This window comes from Globicephala melas, chromosome X (assembly GCF_963455315.2).
Source record: "Globicephala melas chromosome X, mGloMel1.2, whole genome shotgun sequence".
Taxonomy (NCBI): domain Eukaryota; kingdom Metazoa; phylum Chordata; class Mammalia; order Artiodactyla; family Delphinidae; genus Globicephala; species Globicephala melas.
The window spans coordinates 68,508,391-68,535,409 of NC_083335.1; the positions used below are offsets into that span (position 1 = coordinate 68,508,391).

The 27,019-nt window shown below is 38.8% G+C and overlaps 1 long non-coding RNA gene across 1 annotated transcript in view; it reads left to right on the top strand.

Annotated features, from left to right (window-relative positions):
* Positions 1–23,442, top strand: part of LOC132594482 (uncharacterized) — a 33,306-nt gene extending 9,864 nt beyond the window's left edge. The window contains exon 3 of the long non-coding RNA XR_009560652.1: positions 23,393–23,442. This is a non-coding gene — a long non-coding RNA (uncharacterized lncRNA). The remainder of the gene's footprint in view (positions 1–23,392) is intronic.
* The last annotated feature ends 3,577 nt before the right edge of the window (positions 23,443–27,019 follow it).

Sequence of the window (27,019 nt, forward strand, 5' to 3'; positions counted from 1 at the left end):
AAAAATAGAGCTGGAGGAATCAGGCTCCCTGACTTCTGACTATACTACAAATCTACAGTAATCAAGACAGTATGGTACTGGCACAAAAACAGAAATATAGACCAATGGAACAGGATAGAAAACCCAGAGATAAACCCACGCACATGTGGTCACCTTATCTTTGACAAAGGAGGCAAGAATATACAATGGAGAAAAGACAGCCTCTTCAATAAGTGGTGCTGGGAAAACTGGACAGCTACATGTAAAAGAATGAAATTAGAACACTCCCTAACACCATACACAAAAGTGAACTTAAAATGTATTAGAGGTCTAAATGTAAGGCCAGACACTATAAAACTCTTAGAGGAAAACATAGGCAGAACACTCTGACATAAATCACAGCAAGATCCTTTTTGACCCATCTCCTAGAGAAATAGAAATAAAAACAAAAATAAACAAATGGGACCTAATGAAACCCTTTTCTTATAAGGACAGAAGTCATATTATATTAGGGTCCACGCTGATGAGTTCAACTTTACTTGACTACATCTGCAAAGACACTTGCTATAGACTGAATCTTCCTGTTCCCCCAAAATTCATATGTTGAAATCTGATTTCTAATGTGATGGTATTTGGAGGTGGGGGGCCTTGGGGGTGAATAAATTATGAGGATAGAGTCCTCATGAATAAGAATTAGTGCTCTTTCAAAAGAGACCCCAGAGAGCTCCCTTTGCCCTTTCTGCCATGTGAGAATACAAGTCAGCAGTCTGCAACCAGGAAGAGAGCTCTCCCCAGAATTCAACCATGCTGGCACCCTGATCTCAAACTTCAAGCCACTAGAACTGTGAGAAATAAATTTCTGTTATTTATAAGCTACCCACTCGGTAGTACTTTGTTATAGAAGCCTGAACTAACACAGCCGTATTTCCAAATAAGGCCACATTCACAGGTACGGGTGTTAGGACTTCAATATATCTTTTTATGGGATACAATTCAACCTATAATAGTAATTATTGATATGTTAAGGCTTGAGTCTGCCATTTTATTATTTCTTTTCTGTTTGTTTCCTCTGTTTCCTGTTCTTCTTTCTCTTTTTTTGCTTTCCTGTGCTTCCTTGAACATTTTTAAGGATTCTATCTTGATTTATTTATAGTATTTTTGGGCACACTGCTTTATATAGTTTTCTTAGTTGTTACTCTAGGAATTGTAATATAAATATGTAACTTATAACAGTCTATTGATATTGGTATTTTACTACTTCAAGTGCAGTAGAGAGACCTTACTTTCATTTAGATCCCTTTACTGTATCCACTTTAAAAATGTATAATTGTCTTAAGTATTTCCTCTACATATACTGAGACACCACATCAGACGGTGTCATAATTTTAGCTTTAACCATCAAACATGGTTTCTTAAGAGGATAGTATACCCTTATTTTTGCCCATTCTGATGTTCTTTCCTTTCTAAAGTTCCAGGCCTCCTTCTTTTATCATTTCCTTTCTGTTTAGAGAACTTCCTTTAGCTGTTCTTTAAGGGCAGGTTTGTTAGCAACAAATTCTCTCAGTTTTCCTTTGTATCAGGGATAGTTTTACCAGACATAGAATTTGTGGTTGACAGGGTTTTTTTTGAATAATTATTTTTTAGAACAGTTTTAGGTTTACAGAAAAATTGAGAAGATAGTACAGAGAGCTTCCATATACCCCACATTCAATTTCGCCTATTGTTAATATCTTATATTAGTACATTAGTATGGTACATTTATTACAATTAATGAAGCAATATTGATACCTTATTATTAAAGTTTATACTTTATCCAAATTTCCTTTGTTTCAACCTAATGTCCTTTATCTGTTTCAGAACCATCCAGGATACCACATTACATTTAGTCATCATGTCTTCTTAGGCTCCTCTTGGCTGTGACAGTTTCTCAGATTTGTACTGCTTTTGATGACCTTGATAGTTTTGAGGATCACTGGAAAGCTGTTTTATAGAATATCCTCTGCTGGAATTTGTCTGATGCATAACAAAACTGGAGTTATGGGTTTTGTGGAGGAAGACCACAGAGGTGAAGTACCATTTTCATTGCATCATATCAAGGGTACATATTATCAGAATGACTTATCACTTTAGATATTCACCTTGAGCACCTGGCTGAGTTGGTGTTTGTCAGGTTTCTCCACAGTAAAGTTACTCTTCTATCGCCCTTCCCATATTGTACTCTTGGAAGTCACTGTGTGCACCCAAACTTGAGTAGAGTTTTGCTCTACCTCCTTGAGAGCAAACTATCTACATAAATTATTTAGAATTTTGATTGGGAGATTTGTCTCTTTCCCCCCATATATGTATGTATGTGTGTATGAATAAATGTATGTTTGTATGTATGTATTTATCCATCCAATCAGTCAATCATTATATCAGTATAGACTCATGGGTATTTATTTTATACTTTGGATTATAATCCAATACTACTTTTTTTTTTTTTTTTTGCAGTACGCGGGCCTCTCACTGTTGTAGCCTCTTCCGTTGCGGAGCACAGGCTCCAGACGCGCAGACTCAGCAGCCATGGCTCACGGGCCCAGCCGCTTCGCGGCATGTGGGATCTTCCCGGACCGGGGCACGAACCCATGTCCCCTGCATCGGCAGGCGGACTGTCAACCACTGCGCCACCAGGGAAGCCCCAATACTACTTTTTTGTGTTGCTCAAATTGTTCTAGCTTTTGCCATTGGGAGCTCTTTTAGTTGGCTCCTGTGTCCCTTTGACATACCCCTATCATTGTGGTTATTTTTCCTTTTGAGCACTTTCTTACTTTCTGGCTCTACAAGGTGTTCTAGGCTCATCTTATGTGTTTCCTGCCCTAATCTGACAGTTCTGCTCTTTCTGTGCTTGAAAAATTTTGTGCCACTATCTTCTGGCCTGCTTGGTTTCAGGTGAGGAATCTGTTATCATTCAAATTGATGTCCACTTATAAGTAGTGCATCTTTTTTCTTTGGCTGACTTCAGGATTTTTTCTGTTTTTCATTTTCAGAAGTTCAATTATGATGTGTCTTAGCATGGATTTCTTTGTAATTCATCCTTTCTAATAGCCGCATACTATTCTATATGTGGAGATATCACAATTGAAATGTATGCTACAGACATATAATCACTAATACAAAAATATACATATAAAGAATATTTATTGCAGCATTATTGTTAGTGGCAAAAATTGGGAATAGACTGTAAGATCAAAGAGAGTGTGTTATTAATTGGGGGGATGTCCTCAGTGCTGTGGGCTGAGGGAATCATATTCCTCAGTTTATAACATATTGTCATCGTTGGCCCATGCAAGATTCCTCCCTTGTTTGTATGTTTTCTTTTAGCCCCATTCTCCACTCCCACCCCTCTTCACCCCTCAGGCAACCATTCCTTAATGTATATCCTTTTGTTTGAATATATTCTTATAAAATGCAATTTGTTAGTTTATGTGTATATTATTTTAATTTACATAAATCATATTGTGTTAGACATTCCAATGTTTTTTTTTCACTCTGCACACTGTTGTAGAAGCCACTCCAATCAGATGCTTGGGATGAACACAAACACACTACTGTATAGAAGATATATAACCAGCAAGGACCTACTGTATAGCACAGGGAACTGTACTCAATATTCTGTGATAACCTATATGAGAAAAGAATCTAAAAAAGAATGAATATATGTATATGTATAACTGAATCACTTTGCCATACACTTGAAACTGACACAACATTGTAAATCAGCTATACTCCAATAAAATAAAAAACAAAGAAAGAAAAAAAAGCATCTAAGGCATTCCCTCTAACTGCCGTATAGTACTCCAAGGTATATGTCTACCATATTTTCCCTATCAGCTTCTCCAGTGATGGACAAGCAGATTACCTCCACCTTCCTGTTAACACAAACAACAATGTGATGAGCATACTCATACATGCACCCTATGGACCTGTGTGGCGATTTCTTTGGTATATAAGGGATATATATATACATGTATTTCATATTTTAATAGATATTGCCAGATTACTTTCCTGAAAGGTTACAGTAAGTCTTACTTCTACCAGAGGTGTATGAGAGTCCCTATTATCCCTAATCTTTGACAACATTGGATGTTATCATTCTTGTGAATTTTTGCCAGCCTTGGTGAGAAACATTGCATTTATTGCTTTAATTTGCATTTTCCTGATTACTAGGTGAGATTGGGCATCTTCTCATATGTTTTTGGCAACTTGAATTTCTTCTGTAAATTGCCTTGTTTAGAATTGAATTCTGAATGTGTTCAGTTTGTCATCTAGGAGCATCTAGATGACCTGTCTAGTAGGCAACTCAGAATATGAGTTTGTAGTTCCAAAGAGAATTAGAGTTGGGAGATAGCAAATTGAGAGTTGACAGTTTATAGATGAGAGCCAAAATCATCTAAATGGGATCTAAATGATAGGATCATCCTTGAAAACAGTGTAAAGTGAGGAAAGAGCTGAACAGAACCCCTGCAAATACATTTAAGCAGCAGATAGAGTCAGGAAGAATGCGAGAAGGAAAAGTTACAGAGGAGGGAGAGAAGCAGGAGAGAGTGATGCCAGGGAAACCAAGGGAGGAGAGATCATCAAAGAAAAGGATGTGATCAGCCATGTCCAAGGCTACAGAGAGGCCCAGTGAGATTAGGACTGAAAAGTATCTGTTAGATTTGCAATTAGGGCATTATTTGTCACTTTAGTGAATGTAGTTCCAATAATATGGTGAGGTCAGAAACCAGATTGCAGGGGTTGAGAAGAGACTCAGAGGTAAGGAAGTAGATATAGTGAGAAATAGATGATCCTTTAAAGAAGTTCAGACCTAAAGGGAGGGAGAGAAGGTAGCAGTTAAAGGGATTATAAGGTTTGGGGAGGGCTTCATTTGTTTTAAGAGAAGAGACTTGATCATTTGTACAGGCTGAGAGAAGGAGAGGTTAGAGGCAAGAGGAAGAGAGATTTTCTAAAATGTCTGAAGTGGAATTCCTGATTTCCCTTCCAAAGTTGCTTCCCAAAACTTTCCAATCTCAGTAAATGGCACCACTATCACTTAGTTTCTCAACCCCCAAACCTGGATATGATGCTTGGGTCCTCCCTTTCATCCCTTTCTCTCATTCCATTTCATGAACAAATGGGAATGCTGGGAGAGCACCTAAATTTTCTAAAATTCCAATAACCTTACCTGGCTCATTGAAGCCCTCCCAGAGCAGGATGTAGGAGCCACGCAGGTCAGGGTCAGAAAGAGGGTGAGCTTGCTTTTTATTTCCTGACCACGTTCAAGGGTAATAGTCAATTTTGAGAACAGAGCAGATGCTAGCCTCTTTAGATATTAAGAACAATACTTTCGCTTCAGTGCTGTGTTTAGAATTCATGGTGAGAAGCATCAGCAAAATAGCACAAACTTGTGATGTAACTCCTCTTCATAATAGGTATTAATTCTGCTCTTCCTTCTAGTTCTCTGGCAAGGAAGAGAGAGGATTCGGCTCCTGTCTAATAATGAAAGAGAAGGACATGAGTAGAGGCTGAGTGTGAAGGAAATTAGCCTATGTTTGAAAATCTACTCTGGGCCTTAGAACTCACTAGACTTAAATCCTTAACAGCAAGGACTGTGTCTGTACCCTCAACACCCGGCGCATAGTGTCGATGCTCAATAAGTGTTTGAACCTAAAGAGCTAAATTACCTCATTTAATCCCCGCAATAACCCTATGAGGTAAATAATTTTACCCACATTGTATAGATTTGGATACAAAGGCTTAGAGAATGTAGTAGCCTGCTCATTATGGGAATGTGCATGTATAAAATGTGGTGCAGTGCAAACGCAGGTCTGTGGTTTGGGGTAAGGGGGTGAGGCTGTGGCAAAGAGGGTAGCTCTTTCTGGGCACTGACCTGTTTTAGAGCAGGGTTTCTCAGCCTTGAAATTTGATACTTGCAGCTGGGTAATTTTTTGTTGTGGGGGGCTGTCCTATGCATATAAGATGTTCACTAGGATCTCTGGCCTCTACCCACTAGGTGTCAGTAGCACACCCTCCCACCCCACCACATGGTGCCAGTCAAAAATGTCTCCAGACATTGTGGACAGTTAAAATCACCCCTGGATGAGAATCATTGCTTTAGAGGCTCACAGAACAGGGCTGGTGCTGCCCAGGAGCCTCTTTATACTCAAAGAGAGGGACTCTTCCCCAGTCTTTTCTCCCTACAAAGTCAGTGGTAGAGAAGCTGAAATGAATACAAGTTGACGTTGGCCAGTTCTAAGTCATAGACCTTTTCTGTGCCCTTTATTCTCCTTCCTCTCTTCTATATTTCTGTTTTTCCCTTCCTTGGGTCCCCCAACCCCGCCCCAGCCCTTTCTCCCATTTAGGCTAAAGTTATGCTTTGTATGAGAACCGCACCCCATGGGCACTAGAGTAGCAGTCACTCAGGGTGTTTTTGAACTTTCTGGTAAAATCCAGGCCCTTTCTGCTAACAAACTTTACTCCAGTCCCTGAGGCTGGTTGGCTCTCTCCCCCATGGTCTCCTTTGTCACATGGAGATACCAGTCATATTTGTGAGATTCCATCCATTATTAACAAAATGGTGGAGTCAGATCTATCCGAATCCAAGGCCCCGTGTTCTTACCTTTACCCCTGTGGTTTTCAAACTTTAGCATGGGTCAGAATTACTTGGAGGTCAAGTTGCCAGATGTTGAAAAAATAATAAAAACCAACCAAACAAAAACAAGACGCCCATTAAATTTTAATTTGAATATAATTATGTACCAAATATTGCAAATATTTATAGGAAAAAAATATTTGTTGTTTATCTGAAATTCAAAATTAACTGGGCCATTTTGTATTTTATCTGGTAACCTTGTCTAGAAGGCTTATTAAAACACAGCTTCGGCTTCCTTGGTGGAGTAGTGGTTAAGAATCTGCCTGCCAATGCAGAGGACACGGGTTCGAGCCCTGGTCTGGGAAAATCCCACATGCTGCAGAGCAACTAAGCCCGTGCGCCACAACTACCAAGCCTGTGCTCTAGAGCCCGCGAGCCACAACTGCTGAATCTGCGTGCCACAGCTACTGAAGCCCGTGAGCCTAGAGCCCGTGCTCAGCAACAAGAGAAGCCACTGCAATGAGAAGCCTGCGCACGCAACAAAGAGTAGTCCCCACTCACCGCAACAAAGAGTAGCCCCCGCTCACCGCAACTAGAGAAAGCCTATGTGCAGCAACGAAGACCCAACACAGCCAAAAATAAATAAATAAATTTAATAAATTAAAAAAAAAACACAGCTTGCTGGGCCTCACTTCCCAGAGATTTTGAATCTGTAGGCCTGGATGGGGCCTGAGAATTTACGCATGCTGGTCTAGAGACCACTTTTGAGATCCATGGCACATAGGTTAAATGGTGAAAGATAAGAATGTTTCTGTGAAGCTTTTCCCTTTGATCCTCACATCCCACCAAAGCAGAAGGGAAGAAATGGCTAAAACTTAAAGCAGGGTTCTACTTTTTTTTTTTAACTACTGAACCACCTGATCAGAAATCCATTTGTGAGGGTATATGAATTTTTATTGATAACAATAGTCTGCTAGCTATTCAAAACTATGAATTTTGAACAATAATACAACAACATTCTAAAAGTGAGATTAGGAAACTTTATTCATACCATTTACCAAAGCTAAGTGTTAGTCATTGCTCAATTTTGGTTACGTCAATGAGAATGCTTCGTTTTATAAACTGATTCCTGAGAACTATGTGATTATCACAGTCTTTAAATTATTTTTCTTTAATCACTGCTTTCACTAATCACAGAAGTAATGTGTGCTCATTAAATTTTAAACAGACAACCTAGAAAGTTGTGACTTTGAAAGAAAAATTCTCTATAATCCTAGTCCCAAGAGATAAGCTCTGTTAACTATTTGCTGTACATTTATAGGGGCCCTTTGCATAGTGCTGATATGTATGATTTTATTTATTTTTTAAACAAAAATTAAATCATTATGAACTCATGGATTTGAATATGTTTGATATCTCGGACTCACCTTGCACATTTCCTGCCCCAAACCTGGAATCAGCCACTTCTCCAAAAAGCCCTGGTTTCTTTTCAGTGGGAAATGGTATTTCAAGGCCACAGTCTAGATACTAGTGGTGCTCATAGGTGCAGGGCTGGTCACTATTTCTAAGCCTTTTAAGAAAAAATGCCTCATGAGTTCACACAGATATTTTAATTCAAAGTCAGGCCTACGGGATTTTAGTTAACTCCTGTGTTTTATTTGAATCTCCTTTCTTTCAAACTTGAGAATCTCGGTTCCCAAAGATACAGGGAATAATAGAATATCACATAATTACTCATTTGCTTTGTCCCACTGACATACACAACTGTCTCAGAATAACAATATTAATACTACCACCACCAGTATGATTACAAAAACAATTAAACATTTCTTTTGCATGTCATCTCTCCATTTACCCCCCTTCTGTAGCAATTATATTCTATGCTCTTACGTAGAACGTTCATTGAATCTTAGTGTGTGTGTGTGTTTATTATATTTATTTAATGCTCACTACCAGTCCTTATGTCAGTGTCTTTCTAGTTATTTTGGTTTTCTGAAGTTTATTCTCTAGTAGATTCCTCAGATAGGGTTCACAAGACCAATCTTTCCTGAGTGATTACATGTTGATAATATTTGTAGGCTCTAATCTAGAAAGTCAGTGTATTAGTTAGCTAGGGCTGCCGTAACAAAATATCACAGACTGGGTGAATTAAACAACAGAAATTTATTTTCTCACTGTTCTGAAGGCTAGAAGTCCAAAACCTAGGTGTTGGCAGGTTTGATTCCTTCTCAGGCCTTTCTCCTTGGCTTGCAGATGGCCAACTTCTCAATGTGTCCTTGCATAATCTTTGCTATGTGCATATACATTCCTGGTATCTCTCTTTGTGTCCAAATTTCCTCTTATGAGGACAGTGGGATTGAATTACGGCCCACTCTGATGGCCCCATTTTAACTTAATCACCTTGAAAAGCCCTGCCTCCAATTATAGTTAACATTCTGAGATACTGGGCTTCAACATAAGAACACTGGCGGGGGAGGGGGACACAGTTCAGCTCACACCAGTCAGTTTAGCTGGATATGAACTCTTTACCTCACATTTTCTTTCCTTGTATATCTTGAATATGTAAATTAATTTTCTTCTGGCATAAACCATTTCTGTCAATACATCTGATGACTGGCTGATTTTCTTTCCCTTGTTCTCTTTACTTGGGTACATAAGATTTTTTTCCTTAAAGTCCAGTAATTTTACTACAATATGATCATTTTGGGTTAATTTTCTCAGTTACACAAATTCCCCCCTTTTTTTTTTTTTTTTTTTTTTTGCGGTACGCGGGCCTCTCACTAGGCTCACAGGCCTAGCCGCTCCACGGCATGTGGCATCTTCCCAGACCGGGGCACGAACCCGTGTACCCTGCATCGGCAGGTGGACTCTCAACCACTGCGCCACCAGGGAAGCCCCATAAATTCCCTTCTTAAATGTTGTTTCAAGTGTGTCAAAAGTTATTTCAAGAAAACTTTCCTATGGTCTTTATTATTCATTCTTTTTCCCTTGCTTTGGTTTTCTTTATGTATGTTGGATTTTCTTTATCTTCTGAATTTGTCACTTTTCCTCAAATTTTCTATCTCTCTTTTCTTTTTAGTTTTAAATTTTTTCCTTCTTTTCATTTTCTTTTTCCTTAAGGCATTGTGTGTTGCGTTTATTCACTCTTGTGCTCCTTCTAGTTTCGAATTCATTTCTGATTTTTTCTTTTATTTCCAATTCTTTCCTTATTTCTATCATCTAACTTTTGAGTTTTTCTAATTCTGCATTATGTTGTTCTTTCACATCTCGTATCATTTTCTTAATGTCTTTTTACTTGTTTTAAAATAGTAGGTTATAGTTTTCATATTTTGTTATTTATCTGCCATGTTTTTGTTGTCAAGGGATGTTATAAGCCTTATTTTTTCCATTATAATAAATATAACCTTGATCCTTTTCTGCTCATTTTTACATGAAAAGTTTTGTTTTTTTTTTAATTTTACAAGAAGGTTGGATTTAGAGTAGATTTTTAAATTTCATGGCTTTTGAGCTCCCTCTTCTGTTGCTTTTGTGTAATATGAAAACAAATGATATCATGGTGCTGCTCCCCTCTCCTATTTTCATCTGGACCTTCTGTTGCTGCACTGCCTAGTTTGGATTCTACTCCCAGAAGTTTCTCCTCAGTGTGGGCTTTATCCTAGGATAGAGCTTTAGCTGGTTAGTTTTGAGAGTTCATGGGGCTCACACTACTCCAGGCCCAGATTGTTCCAGCCTCTTTGGGTCTTACCACTGCCCTGCTATAATCATGTGCAAAATCTCTCCCAGTTTTAGCTGCTGTCCTTAAATTGTCCCTCTGAGCTTTCCACTTAGTAACTTTGGCTATTTAGGGATTCTCTGGTCTTTTAGATGCCCCATTGCTTCCCTCTGCTTCCTTTTGCTGAAACCCACATATGTCTTATAGGTGCTGGTAATTTGTCCCCTTTCCTCATATTTTGAGGTTCATGGGGGTATCTTGTTACCTAGTTTTGTTGCAGATATTGTCCATAGGTTTTGGGTTTGGCTATCCTATTTTTTTTTTTTTTTTTTTTTTGTGGTACGCGGGCCTCTCACTGTTGTGGCCTCCTGTTGCGGAGCACAGGCTCCGGACACGCAGGCTCAGCGGCCATGGCTCACAGGCCTAGCCGCTCCGTGGCATGTGGGATCTTCCCGGACCAGGGCAGGAACCCGTGTCCCCTGCATCAGCAGGCGGACTCTCAACCACTGTGCCACCAGGGAAGTCCCTATTTTTTCTTTTCCACCTTCCAAGAATCACCCTGTCCCTTGTTTTTTTTCTTTTTTAAAAAAAATTTATTTGTTTTTGGCTGCTTTGGGTCATCGTTGCTGTGCTCAGGCTTTCTCTAGTTGCGGAGCAAGCAGGGGCTACTCTTTGTTGCAGTGTGTGGGCTTCTCATTGTGGTGGCTGCTCTTTGTTGCAGAGCACAGGCTCTAGGCATGTGGGCTGCAGTAGTTGTGACACGTGGGCTCAGTAGTTGTGGCTCGCGGACTCTAGAGCGCAGGCTTGGTAGTTGTGGCGCACGGGCTTAGTTGCTCTGCAGCATGTGGGATCTTCCTGGACCTGGTCTCAAACCCGTGTCCCCTGCATAGGCAGGTGGATTCTTAACCACTGTGCCACCAGAGAAGTCCCTCCATTAAGTTTTAATTGCAATTATTATATCTCTCATTTTTACAAGTTTTTAAAGTTTTTAATCAACTTTCTGAAATATTATTTACATAAAATAAAATATAATACAGTGTACCTATTCTACACATATAGTTTGATGAGTTTTGGCAAATAAATACACCTGTGTAACTACCACCACTGTCAAGAGAAAACATTTTTATCATCCCAGAAAGTTCCCTTGTGCTCCTTCCCAGTCAATCCTTCTCACTCATGGCACCAGACAACCATTTATTTGCTTCCTGTTACTATAGATTTGCCTTTTCCAGAATGGCATATAAATGGAATCAACAGTATGTATACTTTTTTGTGTGTGGATTCTTTTGCTCAGTGTAATGTTTTTGAGATTCGTTCATGTTGTTGCCTGTATCAATAGTTTGTTCCTTTTTAATGCTAAGTATATTCCTTTGTATGGATATGCCACTGTTTATTCATTTATTCTCCTGTTGGTGGATTGGTAATGTTTGACTTTTATTAATAAAGCTGCTATGAGTGTTCTTATACATGTCTTCTGATGGATATATACATTAATTTCTGTTGAATGTTTACCTAAGAAGTAGAATTGCTGAGTTGTAAAGTAAATGCATGTTTAGCTTTATTAGATACTACCAAATAGTTTTCCAAAGTGATTATACCAATTTACACTGCCATTAGTAATTATCAGTAATTATCACTCCACATTCTTGTCAAAATTGGTATTTTCAATATTAAAAAAATAGGCTTTCTGGTGAGAGAGGTGTGTTTTACTCCTTTCTGAGAGTGAGCTGCTCATTTTCCTCAGGAAATTATTTGTGGGAGTTTTTCGAGGAGTAGGGTAAAAGAGCATTCTTTCAGAAAGCTAGAATCCAGGGGTACAGGAAGAAGGCTTTTTTTAGACTCCCCACCTTGGAGGGACCTAGGAGTCCACAAATATTTTAGCTGAAGGTCACCAGGTTTTGCAAATGCTCCCAGGGCAAAACAGCTTCAGTGCATCACATGTCTATATGGTTCCCTTTTATCTTATTAATTCTTTTTATCTTACCAGTTCTTTGATGCTTTTAATAAGGTGCTTTATGTTTTATCCAGTGTCTTAAGTGGTTTTCTGTCGGAGGTTTTGTTCAGATACCTAGTCCACCATATAACCAGGAATGCTTCATATTTCTGTTATTATTCTCCTGTATAGTTTTGTTTGTTTTTCCTGGATTTTCTAATTGCCTTTTATATTTTCTTTTTGAGGAAAGAGATCACTTTTTCTAATCATTAATATTTTCTAGCTTCTTAATTTATCCATCACTTGGAATCAATTTCATTCTTCTTGAAGACATTCTTTCTGTAGCACTCTGGTTTCTTATTCTAAATTGGACTGATTGCTTTCCAGGCCTACTTCCCAGTTGTCATCCTAGAGGGTTTTTGTCACTGGATTCATGAGTTAAGTCTCCTATTTCTTGTTTCCCATGTCTTTTTCTTTCTGGGATTTACCCTGGTTTTGTTGAAGTACATCTTAGAGTAACAAACTAAGAAAGGCTGTGCAGGAGTTATTCTTTTGAATCTTTACATTTCTGAAAATATCTTTTTGTACTCATACTTGATTGGTGATTTGGCTAGGTTTTAAATTCTAGGTTCAGAATAATTTTCCCTCAGAATTTTAGAGAGTTATTCTAACATCCAGTGTTGCTAATGAGAAACCTGATTTTTGTTTCTTTACAGGTAACCTGCTTTTTCTTTCTGGAAGCATTTATAATTTTCTCTATTTCTGATGGTATAAAATGATATAGTGTCTAAGTATGGGTCTTTTTTCCCCTTTGGTCTTAGTAGGCCCTTAAAATCTTCTCTTCTCTGAATTATCTGTTTCCTCTGGGGTTAATTCTGCTTGCTTCTCTTGGCCTTTCTTTTCATAATGCTGTTTTTCTTCATATGTCTGATGGTCTTTAATTGTCTCTTCATATTTATAAATGAAAGAATAGGCAGTTGATATAGGTTTTTCTGCTTTATGTATGTAGATCCATTTTCTTACTAGTTCTCTCCTCTAAATAAGGGATTGGACTAGACGTCTTTGTAACTGGTCAGGGCTTGTGACTAGCAGCCTTCTATTTAGACTTGTGTTTGGAAGTTGCCTTTAGGTGGGGGGACCCCAAATGCCAGATTAAGAAGCGTTTTCATTTGCACTGGAGCACCAAAACCTATACTACCCTTTAGTTTTCTCCAGGTGTTTATTTTATTTCTACTGAGTCCTCGTCTTCTTTTATTTTTTCTTTTTGTTTCTCTCTTTTCTTTCTTCCTTTCTCTCTTTGCTTGCTTTCTTTCGTTCATTCATTCTTTCTTTTTCTTCCTTTTCTTTTCTTTTTTTGCTGGGAGGTAAAGATTGGATGAACTATGCTGAATGTGAGGATGATGGGTGGGGAGATCATGGGGAACCAGTGAGGACATTTGTTTCATCGACAGGCTTTCAATTCACCCCATAGTTTTCAGACTCCCTTCTTAGTTTGACCTTGAATACTTGCCAGCTCTGAAATAGGAGCCTTTCTGGGATTCTGCCAGGTACATTGCCTTGTTCCATTCTGTTTCATCAGTTGACACATTTCCAATCTTCCAGAAATTCGTTAAGCCCATTTTTTTCACTGTTAAGGCCTTATTCCTTTATTATCATTTTAATGGATGTCAAAAGGGAAGAGATAAGCACACATCTTTACTCAGATATCTTCAATTAGAACTCTCTTATCTTTATAATGGCTTCATGGTAGACCTTTGTGTAGATGTAATATAGTTTATTAAAGGTCCAATTGATGGGCATTTGGGTTCTTTCCAGTTTTTTCACTATTCAGACAATGCTGCAGTAGACATCCTTTGTACATACATCTTTGGGCACCCATGCAAGTATTTCTGTAGGATAAATTCATAAAGTAAATTTGGTAGATATTGCCAAATTGTACTCTTAAAACATAGACCCACATCACACTCCAACTATCAGTGAATGAGAGTATCCTCCCCCCACATCTTCACAACACTATTTGTCATTTATCATTTTCCATTTTTGCCACTCAAATGGGCAGAAGTCTGCGCTCTCATTATTTTAATTTGTATTTCTTAAATATGAATGAGGTTGAGTATTTTTTCGGATGTATTAGTCATTAACCAATTTCTTCTGTGAATTGCCTGTTGATGTCCTTCGCCCATATTGTTTGTCTTTTTTGAGTTGATTTGTACGAGTTCATTTTATATTATGCATCACAATTCTGACTCTGGGTTTACATAATTAATAAGTTTGGGATGTGCAGAGTGAAACAAAAGCTTAAAAAGCCTTTAGTGTGATAATGTACATTGTGAAAAAGTGAATTTAGTGTGCAGCATTTCCCAAACTAATCTGATCACAGAACTATTTTTTTTCTTGGAGTATCTTAAGGAACTAATTTTGAGGGACCAGTTTGGGAACTGCTGTCTTATCTAGCACTTAAGCTCAGTGAGAGTGAAGACAATGTCTGTCTTATTCACCACTGTATATCCAGCGTCCAGTGCCTGGCATGTAGTAAACTCTAAGTAAATATTTCTTGAATAAATGAATGAATACTTTTTTTTTTTTTTTTTTTTTTTTTGCGGTACGCGGGCCTCTCACTGTTGTGGCCTCTCCCGTTGCGGAGCACAGGCTCCAGACGCGCAGGCCCAGTGGCCATGGCTCACGGGCCCAGCCACTCCATGGCATGTGGGATCTTCCCGGACCGGGGCACAAACCCGTGTCTCCTGCATCGGCAGGCGGACTCTCAACCACTGAGCCACCAGGGAAGCCTGAATACATTTTTTAATGCCCTATAATTGAGCTTTTTTTTTTACATCTACTAGTATGGTACTCTAATTCAAGATGTAGAACTTGTATTTCATCTAATCTGAAACAGCATTGACTATAAGACATACCCTTGTTTTATGCACCACTAAGAAAGAAAAAAATTTCACTTTGCTGTACACCAGAAACTAACACAACATTGTAAATCAACTATACTTCAATAAAAAATTAAATAAACAAAAAAGAAAGAAAAAATACAGCCAAATAAATTATAACACAATACTATTTTAGCTTTTATAATTTATACTTTATAATTATTGGGAGCGTTCTTTAAGACTTGTTTAGAAATGGATTTTTATCATCTATAACTCTTGTACATATGTTACAAAGAACCCTGAAATGAAAATTGGTTAAGGTATTTCTAAAACATCTTCACATTTGGAATCTGAGTCTTCTGAATTACTTTTTGGCTCAGTCAATATGTTCTGGATTTTCCTCACAATATTATTCTTTGTCATTAAGGATATTGGCAATACAGTATTTCTGGTGGGGGGAAAGAAGTATTCTACTTTTGTCCAGGGTTTTCTTCCACGTCGCTGACAACCATTCTGCAAGTTTTGATGCTGGTACTTTCTCGATCTTACCAGAAGGTGTCAGGCAATGACAATTATATCACAACTGCTGCCTGGCCAACAGCAATTGTGACATTCCATTAATTATAAACTGCATGCCAATTTCAGAAATGTTAAAAACATGAAGAAATGTGCATTTAAAAAATTTTTTTATTTTATTTTTTTTGCGGTACGCGGGCCTCTCACCGTTGTGGCCTCTCCCGTTGCAGAGCACAGGCTCTGGATGCGCAGGCTCAGCGGCCATGGCTCACAGGCCCAGCCGCTCCACGGCATGTGGGATCCTCCCGGACCGGGGCACGAACCCTTGTCCCCTGCATCGGCAGGCGGACTCTCAACCACTGCGCCACCAGGGAAGTCCAGAAATGTGCATTTTTGAATCGATGAAATGCTATTAGATATTATCACTGTGCCCTTCCTGAATTCTGCATTTCTCTTTAGTTCAATTTATTTTTCTCTCTTCCTTCATAGCTCTGCTTTTAAAAAGAGCAGTCTGTATTTATTGTCTTCCTTTCCTCCCCTTTCATTCACCCTTTAATCTACTACATTCTAACCCCCATCACTCCAGTGGTGGTCTGCTTTCAGTCCTTATGCAGATTCATTCACCAGCCAGTGAATGCTTATAGTCTGTTTGGGAAGATAACAGTAGTATGGAGCAAATCACAGAATCTTAGAGCTAGAAGGTTTCCTAATTCTGACCTTTTTTTATGTGGCAAACCATCACATATTTGACTATTGTTCGTGGCTCCTTTCCCATCTGCCCATTTTAGATTCATTTTATTTAAGTTCAGTAGTTCTAGCTTATTTAGCCAGTTCTCATATGACAAGGTTTCCAGAAAACTTCCCATCTTTGTTGAACTTACATGTAGCTGGCAGAGCCCTTCTTAGATGTGGAGCCCCAAGTGAAATGCACAAAGCCCCCAAAGGAACCACAGTGACCTAGCAATCCTTTCACTATTACTAGCTAGATTTTGCTCCCATTCCCCATAGATGCTGTTTCAAACCTTCCCTCACCTCTCTTCTCAGGTTGCCTGCTCCGTCTCCATTCCCTCCCATTTTGAAGATGTTCTTGCCTCCCCTTAATAAAGAAAATTGAAGCCAAATACCAGCTCTTCTACTTCAAAATATAGTTACAAAATTTGTGCTCAGCCTTTCCTGTTTACCTCCCTTTGTGAAAAGCCAATAATCTTCTGCCTGTGCTCGGCGTCCTATATCCTCCCATCTCTACAGGGTCCTGACTTGGCCAATATTATTCCTTCTCTTTCTTATCTCTTAAACTTTTTTATCTTCATCACAGATTTTTGCCCTCAGCTAGTAAACATGCTTTAGGATCTACTGTATTGTGAGAAAAATGTATACTTCATTAATTCTATATCCAGCTTTAGTTAACTTTATTTTCTTCCTTTTTTCATAAACTTAAAATTTTTATTAATATTTCTTTTTTTAAGATTTTTTTGATGTTGACCATTTTTAAAGTCTCTGTTGATCTTGTTACAATATTGCCTCCACTTTTTTTACCTTTCGGTTTTCTAGCCGCAAGCCATGTGGGATCCCAGATCCCTGACCAGAGATTGAACCTGCACCCCGCCCCCCCACCCCACCCCCTGCCACACTGGAAGACAAAGTCCCAACCAATGGACCACCAGGGAAGTCCCTATTAATATTTCTTTTTTGGTTCAAGATTCAAAAGTTATAAAAGGTCATACCAGGAAAAATTTCCCTCCCATTCCCATCCCAGTGGGAACCAGGGTTTTCAGTTTCTGCATACACACCCTTTGCAGCCCAGCCCTAATGCCCTAAGGCAGTGGTCCCCAACCTTTTTGTCACCAGGGACCGGTTTCATGCAAGACAATTTTTCTGCAGACCAGGGGTGGGGATGGTTTCAGGATGATTCAAGCGCATTACATTTATTGTGCACTTTATTTCTATTATTATTGCATTGTAATATATAATGAAATAATTATACAACTCACCATTATGTTGACAGGAGTTGGAACTCAGGCGGTAATGTGAGCAATGGGGAGCGGCTGTAAATACAGATGAAGCTTCGCTCGCTCACCTGCCGCTCATTTCCTGCTGTGCAGCCTGGTTCCTAACAGGCCAAGGACCGATACCGGTCCATGGCTCAGGGATTGGGGACCCCTGCCCTAAGGCATCCGTTGTATGTAATGAATAAACTTATCACCCGTGCATCTAGAATGGCATTAGTTATGTACAGTTCTTGGGAAAATTAAGAAAATATTCACACAAATAATGTTCTATAGGGCTTTAATCTCTGAACCCCAGTTGAGAAAAGCAGTAGAGATAAACTATGTATATAACAGCAACTGTGCATATATATATTATATATGTATATAATTTTTCTTCTTTTTTAGAGAAATGATGTAATCTTATATGCTGTCTTACATCTTTATTCACTTAACCATATGTATTGGAGATCTATGTATGTATCTACATCTATTCTATTAGATATATATATATGTTTGTATACATCCACAAACCTAAAGATCTCCCTCATTAAAAAAAATTCACTTGGGGCTTCCCTGGTGGCGCAGTGGTTGAGAGTCCGCCTGCCGATGCAGGGGACACGGGTTCGTGCCCCGATCCGGGAAGATCCCACATGCCGCGGAGCGGCTGGGCCCGTGAGCCATGGCCGCTGAGCCTGCGCGTCCGGAGCCTGTGCTCTGCAACGGGAGAGACCACAGCAGTGAGAGGCCCGTGTACCACACACACACACACACAAAAATTCACTTGTATATTAAAAAAAAAGCTTTATTGAGCTATAATTCATGTGCCATACAATTCACCTATTTAAATGGGTTTTAGTATATTCACAGAGTTTAGCAGTCATTCCTCATTCCTCTCAACCCTCCCAGCCCCTGGCAGCCACTAATATATTTTCCATATCTATAAATGTGCCTATTCTAGATATTTCATATAAATGGAATCATACAGTGTATGCTCTTTTGTGACTGTCTTCTTTCTCTTAGCATACAGTTTTCAAGGTTCATGTTATAACATGTGGCAGTGCTTCATTTCTTTTTCTTTCTTTTAGTATTTTTTTTAGTACTTCATTTCTTTATAATGAGAAATAATATTTGACTGTATGGACATACCACATTTTATTTTTCCATTCATCAATTGATAGACATTTGTTTCTATTTTTTGGCTATTATAAATAATGCTGCTATCAATATTTGTGTACAAGTTTTTTTGTGGACATATGTTTTCATTTCTCTTGGGTATATATCTAGGTGTACATTTGCTGGGTCATATAGTAATTCTATGTTTAACCTTTGGAGAAATTGCCAAGACTGTTTTCCACAAAGACTGCACCATTTTACATTCCCACCAGCAATGTATGAGGCTTCCAATTAATCTACATCTTCACCAATACTTGTTATTATCTGTCTTTTTGATCATTCTAGTGGGTGTGAAGTGGTATATTACCGTGGGCTTTTTTTTTTCAGGGATCGAACCCACGGCCCCTGCAGTGGAAGTGTGGAGTCTTAACCACTGGACTGCCAGTGTGTTTTTTTTTTTAAATAAATTTATTTTATTTATTTATTTTTATTTTTGGCTGCGTTGGGTCTTCGTTGCAATGCGCAGGCTTCTTATTGCAGTGGGTTCTCTTATTGCAGCGAGCGGGGGCTGCTCTTTGTTGAGGTACACAGGCTTCTTATTGCGGTGCCTTCTCTTGTTGCAGAGCGCAGGCTCTAGGCACGCGGGCTTCAGTAGTTGTGGCTCGCTGGCTGCAGAGTGCAGGCTCAGTAGTTGTGGCACCCAGGCTTACTTGCTCCGCGGCATGTGGGATCTTCCTGGACCAGGGCTCGAACCCGTGTCCCCTGCATTGGCAGGTGAATTCCTAACCACTGCACCACCAGGGAAGCCCCTTATTGTGGTTTTGATTTGCATTTTCCTGATGGCTAGTGATGTTGAGTATCTTGTCATGTTCTTTTTGGCCATTTGCATATCTTCATTGGAGAAATGTCTATTCAGATCCTTTGCCCATTTTAAAACTGAGTTATTTATCTTATTTTTTATTATTGTAAAATATACATAACATAAAATTTACCATTTTAACCATTTTAAAGCGTACAGTTCTGTGGCATAAAGTATGTTCACAGTGTTGTACAACCACCACCACCACCCATTGCCAGAACTTTCTCATCTTCCCCAGCTAAAACTCTGTACCTATTAAATAATAACTCTCCATTCTCACCTCTCCCCATCCCCTAGAAACTACCATTCTACTCTATGTCTCTATTCATTTGACTACTCTAGGAACCTCATATAAATGGAATCATATAATATTTGTCCTTCTGTGACTGGCTTATTTCCTCTAGCATGATGTCTTTAAGGTTTATCTATGTTGTAGCACATGTCAATATTTCCTTCCTTTTTAAGGTGGAATAATAGTCCATTGTATGTATATACCACATTTTGTTTATCCATTCATTTGTCAATGGACACTTGAGTTGTTCCACCTTTTTGGCTATTGTAAATAATACTGCTATGAGCATAGGTGTACAAATACCTGCTCAAGTCCCTGCTTTCAGTTCTTTTGGGTACATACTCAGAAGTGGAGTTGCTGGATCATATAGTAATTCTATGTTTAAATTTTTTAGGAATCACCATACTGTTTTCCACAGCAACTGTACCGTTTTACATTCCCACCAGCAAGGCACAACAACACTTGTTATTTTCTGTTTTTTTTTTTATTTTAAAATAGTCGTCTTAGTGGATGCGAAGTGGTTATCTTTTTATTATTGAATTGTAAGACTTCGTTATATATTCTAGACACAAATCTTTTATCAGATAAATGATTTGCAAATATTTCCCCCTATTTTATGGGTTGTCATTTCACTTTCTTCAAGGTGTCATTTGAAGAACAAAAGTTTTTAACTTTGATGAAATCCAATTTATCTATTAATTCTGTTGCTTGTGCTTTTGGTGTCATATCTAAAATCCATTGCTGACTCCAAGGTCATGAAGATTTACACCTATGTTTTCTTATGAGAATTTTATAGTTTTGGCTTTTATATTTAGATCTTTGATCCATTTCGAGGTAATTTTTGTGTATGGTGTGAGATAGGCATCCAAAGTCATTCTTTTGCAAGTGACTATCTAGTTGTCCCAACATAATTTGTTGAAAAGATTATTCTGTCTCCCATTGAATTATCTTGGCACCCTTGTCAAAAATCAGTTAACCGTAAATGTGAAGGTTTATTTCCGGACTCTCAATTCTATTCCATTGAGTTATATATCTGTCCTTATGCCAGTATCACACTCTCTTGATTACTGTAGTTTTGTAGTAAGTTTTGAAATTGGAAAGTGTGAGTCTTCTAACTTTGTGCTTCTTTTTAAAGATGATTTTTACTATTCTGGGTCTCTTGAGTTTCCATATGAGCTTTAGAATCAGCTTGTCAGTTTTTGCAAAGAAGCCCATTGGAATTTTGATGAGTATTGCCTTATATCCATAGATAAATTTGGAGAGTATTGCCATCTTAATGTCAAGCCTTCTGGTCCATTAGCATGGGATGGCTTTCTTTTTTGTTGTTTTTTTTGTTGTTTTTTTTTTGCGGTACGCGAACCTCTCACCGCTGCGGCCTCTCCCGTCGCGGAGCACAGGCTCCGGACGCGCAGGCCCAGCACCCACGGCCCACGGGCCCAGCCGCTCCGCGGCACGTGGGATCTCCCCGGACCGAGGCATGAACCCGCGCCCCCTGCATCGGCAGGCGGACCCTCAACCACTGCACCACCAGGGAAGCCCCTGGCTTTCCATTTTTTAACATCTTCTTTGATTTCTGTCAACAATATTTTGTAGTTTTCAGAATGTAAGTTTTGTACTTCTTTTGATAAATGTATTATAAGTATTTTATTCTTTATTCTTTTTGATGCTGTTATAAATAAATGGAGTTACTTTTTTATTTCATTTTTGGTTTGTTTATTGCTCCTGTATAGAAATACAATTGACTTTTATATATTGATTTTGTACCCTGAAACCCAGCTGAACTCACTTATTAGTTCTGTTGGTTTTTAGTGGATTTCTTGGGATTTTCTATATGCAACATCATGTCATCTGCAAATAGTGACTGTTTCCAATCTGCATGCATCTTGTTTCTTTTCCTTGCCTAATTGCTCTAGCTCAAACTTCCAATGTTGAATGTAAGTAGTGAGAGTAGACATCTTTGTCTTGTTCCTGATTATAGGGGGAAAGCATTCAGTTTTTCACCATTAAGTATGATGTTACCTGTGGATTTGTGTGTGTGTGTGTGTGTGTGTGTGTGTGCTTCAACCACCTTTTCTTTAATTAATTTTTATTGGAGTATGGTTGCTTTACAATGTTGTATTAGCCTCCACTGCACAACAAAATGGATTTTTTATAGCTCTTGAGAACTGCCTCTCCTCCTGAGCTAAGTCTCTGAGCCTCTACTCTGGAGATCAGGTCAGGGACAGTGGCCTCTTGGAGTGACACCCCTGTTTTATGAGCTGGGCACTGAAAAGGGCTGGTAGCCTCTGGTCTTCTAGGCTTGCCAGTGTGGAACCTCTGCCCTACAGGCTAGCTGGGCAAGGACCTTAAGGACTTGCAGTAGTTTTTTCCTGCTGCACCTCCCCTCCCTGCTCTGAGATTAAAAAAAAAAAAGATGTGTAGGATTTTTCCTAGTACTGTTATGGTTTCATTTTATATTTAAGTTTTTTTATCCATATGGAATTTATTTTATTGTATTTTGGTACAGGATATATCTATGAATCCAACTTATTTGTTTCTAGATAGCTACCTATTTGTTCTACAGAATAGGGACGATTTTTCTTCATGTCTGCATCTCCAGTGCCTAACATAGCTCCTTGCCCATTGTAGGTTGTCTGTAAATGTGGTTTGAATGAACAAGATGGATACTGTGCTTCTCTTATAATATTTAGTACCTGCCTTACTGGGGTGGACATACCCTTAAATGACCCCCAATTTGTCACACCCTGTATAATCCCCTCCCCTGAGTGCAGGTAGAACCTGTGACTTGCTTTTAATCCATAGAATATGGCAAAGGTGATGGTATGTCACTCTCATGATTACATTAGGTTATATAAGACTCTATCTCAGCAAACTAGAATGAGAGAAACTCTCCTGCTAGCTTTGAAGAAGCAAACTGCTAGGAAATAAACTGCCTATGGAGAGGGCCATGTAGCAGGGAACTGCTGGTGGCCTCTAGGAGCTGAGAGTCTCAGTCCCACAACCATAAGAAACTGAATTCTGCCAACTATGTGAGTTTGGAAGAGCATCCCAAGTTCCAGATGAGGCCCCAGTCCTGGCCTATACCTTGATTTCAGCCTACTGGGATCCTAAGCAGAGACCTAGCCAATCTGTGCTGGGACTCTGACCCACAGAAACTATGCAGTAATAAATGGGATTGTTTTAAGTTGCTAAATTTGCGGTCATTTGTTACACAGCAACACAAAACTGACTTACTTAAATTGTTGACCCATTTAGAGCTTCCAGGTTTTCTTCATATCATTTTAAGCCAGTTTACTCCATCTTATTCCTTCAAAGTCAAGTTTTAAAATTGAATATATGACATTTAAGTATTTATTACCATTAAATCCCACCTTCTTGGTTTGGAATCAGTGTTCTAGCATGTAGATTATTTGATAGGTTTTATATTCTCTTCTTTGAGTTCTTCCTGGATGGCTTTTCTCTGTCCTTTTCCCCTAATACACTGTGGATTGTTCTTTCTTTTGAGATACAGTAAGTCCCCTGCATACGAACCTTCAAGTTGTGAACTTTCAAAGATGTGAACGTGCATGCCATCAATGTCAGGCGTGAGTGAAATTGCAGCTTGCCCTCTGTCTCCTGTTGCTGACGATCCTTCAGCTCTACCATCTCCCACCTCCTCTCCCTCCTCCAGTCAGTAACCCTTCTTGCCTGTTCGCTCGATGCCAGCCCCTGTATGCCAGCTGTTGTACTGTACTACTGTACTTTTCAAGGTAAGATTAAAAATGTTTTCTTTATTTTTGTGTTTGTTTGTTTTTTATGTATTATTTGTGTGAAAAGTATTATAAACCTGTTACAGTATTGTACTATGTTGCCGGTTGTGTTAGTTGGGTACCTAGGCTAACTTTGTTGGACTTTCGAATGCGCTCTCGGAACAGAACTCGTTTGTATGTAGGGGACTTACTGTGTAATAGCATTATTACAGCGTGTTGTAATTATCTGCTTACACGCTCATCTTTCCCTACTAGACTATGAACTCCTCAAAGACAGGGACCTTGACTTTTCATGTCTTAGTGCGGTGCCTGACATGTAATAGAAGCTCAATAATTCTTTTTGTTGTATGAATAAAATGAAAGAAGAGGTGATGAATAACAGGAAATGCTTCATAGGACTTAAACAGAAGAGGTTGAAGGAAGATACGATTTGAGGTCTCCATGAAAATTTCAAGCCCCCCTAAGGTGAATTCTGCCCCTATTCTGTCACTTAGGGATAGAGTTATGATCATAGGCCTCCCTATGTCCATTGCAGCTTATGGTGGCCCCTTTCCTGACCTAGCTGTGCTTGACAGGTACATTTAGTTCAAGACTATAATTCTGCACCCAGTTACAACACGCACACGTGTTGTTTTTCCCATACCACCAAGCAACTCTCAGACACTAGCTGGGTGTCCTAAATTCAACACAGTTCTGACACTATGTACCTGGAGATAACATCAGATCCCACAGGCTCAGTCCTACAAGACTGCCCCGCCTCCAACTTCAGACATCAATTCCAAGTCCAGGTTGTCACCTGTGCTTCTGAACGGCCAGCTATAGAATGGAGGTTCCAAAACCCACTCCTTGGTTTTAATTACTTGCTAGAGTAGTTCACAGAACTCAGAGAAATATTTTACTTACTAGATTACCAGTCTATTATAAAAAGGTACAACTCAGGAACAGCCCGATGGAAGAAATACATAGGGTATGAAGAAAGGGCACAGAGATTCCGTGCCCTCTCTGAGAGCACCCAGACCCCAGAAGCTCTTCAAACCTCCGTCTGTTGGGGCTTTTTTTTTTTTTTTTTTTGCCGCACCACACAGCTTGCGGAATCTTAGTTCCCCGACCAGAGATTGAACCCAGGCCCTCGGCAGTGAAAGCGCCAAGTCCTAACCACTGGACTGCCAGGGAATTCCCTTTTTGGGGAGGTTTTTATGGCAGCTTCATTACATAGACATGGTTGATTAAATCATTGGCCATTGGTGATTGATTCACCCTCCAGAACCTTCCCCTCCCCCAAGGTCAGAGGGTGGGACTGAAAGTTGTTTCTCCTGGCAACCAGCCCCCATTCTTAGGCTAGGTCCAAAAGTCACTCATTAACATAACAAAAGACACCTTGATTGCGCTCCTCTTTTAGGGAATTCCAAGGATTTTAGGATCTCTGTTCAAGAAAGGAGGCAAAGACCAAATCACAATATCACAAAGACACTCTCATGGCAGAAACTAATGGAGCCTGAGTACCTGAGTCACAGGTAGAATAGGCTAAATACATTTCACAGGGTAGGGAATTATTGCCAGCTCCTCCTCTTTCTGATATCTACATCAGTGCTTATTTCCTACTTTGTGATAGCGAACCCCCAAGAGTTGGGAGTGGAATCAAGAACTGACACCCTCTGAGTGTCCTTACGAGGCAAGGACATTCCCTAAATTTTTATCAGGGAAACCTGAATATCTTCCCTAACCTAAGGAAGAGCTCAGAGTAATTCTCAGATCTAACAGAGGGTATCAAAGGCTAATCCTCAAGTCTGGAATGTAACCGATGTAAAGAAAATGAATTCATTTAATTGTATTATCAATATAATCTGTTTGAGGTTGCCAGAAAGTTGGTATTCTATGAGAAGAATAGAAATAATGGAACCAAAAGTAAGAATTTGTGAGTATATCACCAGGCTTGACCTTGAGAGCAGACATAATTTTCTCCAGAGTACAGTACAGGAGTTAATCCAACTATTCTTATTTGATGAAAAATATATCTAAGAATATCCAATTTCCTATTCATTGAAGCATTCTTTATAATAGTGAAAATTTGAGAACAACATCAATTTACCATAATAGTTATTTTAGAATACTTCAAAAGGATATTACAGTAGATTTTGAAGAATGTTCAATGCTAAGGGTAATAGTTTACTAGAGCTGCCATAACAAAATACCACAGACTGGGCAGCTTAAACAATAGATTTTTATTTTATCATAGTTCTAGAGGCTAGAAGTCCAAAATCAAGGTGTTGGCAAGTCTGGTTTCTTCTGAAGCCTCTCTCCTTGGCTTGCAGATGACCACATTCTTGCTGTGTTCTCACATGACTTTATTTTTCAGTGTGCACCCATCCCTGGTGTGTCCAAATTTCCTCTTATAAGAATACTAGTCAGATTGGATTAGGGCCCACCCTGATGGCCTCATTTTAACTTGAAAGGCCCTATCTCCAAATAGAGTAACATTCTGAGGTCCTGGGAGTTAAGGCTTTAACATGTGAATTTTGGAGGAACACAGTTCAGTCCATACAACGGGAGAAAGTTTTACAATATGAATAAAAGTGCAGGATATAATATTTAGTGTGATTCTAATCGTATAAACATATGCTGAAAAAGACTGGAAGGAAATACTCAAAAATATTAATAATGGTTTTCTTAGGGTTTGGGAGTTATGAATAATTTAAAATTTTTCTTCTTTATGTATTTTTGTATTTTCTAAATTTTCTACAATAAGCACGTATTCTATAATGGAAAAATGCAATAAAAGTTACATTAAAAATTCATTCCTTTTTCCCTTAATTCTATGACTAAATCAATTTACCTTCAAGAACAGAAGACAAGGGGAGATAAATGTGGCAGAAAAATTGATATCAATTGTTAAATTATAAGTGGCATTCTGTTATAAGTCAAGCTCTAGTGAGGTTGACCCTATTGACTGGTTCTCTTTTGAGTAAAATAATTTAAAATGACTTGTTTTTATGCGTGAAGGGGATCAAAAGGTAAAACTTCCAGTTATAAAATGACTAAGTCATGGGATGTAATGTACAGCATGGTGACTATAGTTAATAATACTGTATTGCATATTTGAAAGTAGGAGAGTGGATCTTGAAAGTTCTCACCACGGGAAAAAAAAATTTTGTTACTGTGTGTGGTGATGGATGTTAACTTGGATTTATTGTGGTGATCATTTTGCAATACATACAAATGTTGTATCATTACATTGTACACCTGAAACGAATATAATGTTATGTCAATTGTACCTCAATTAAAAGATTTTGTTTAAACTTGTTTTTTTAATCTGAAAACCGGGGGATTCATTTCTGGACTGCAATAACACCACTATCCACTACCCTACAATGAAACCCTTGTAGAACCTT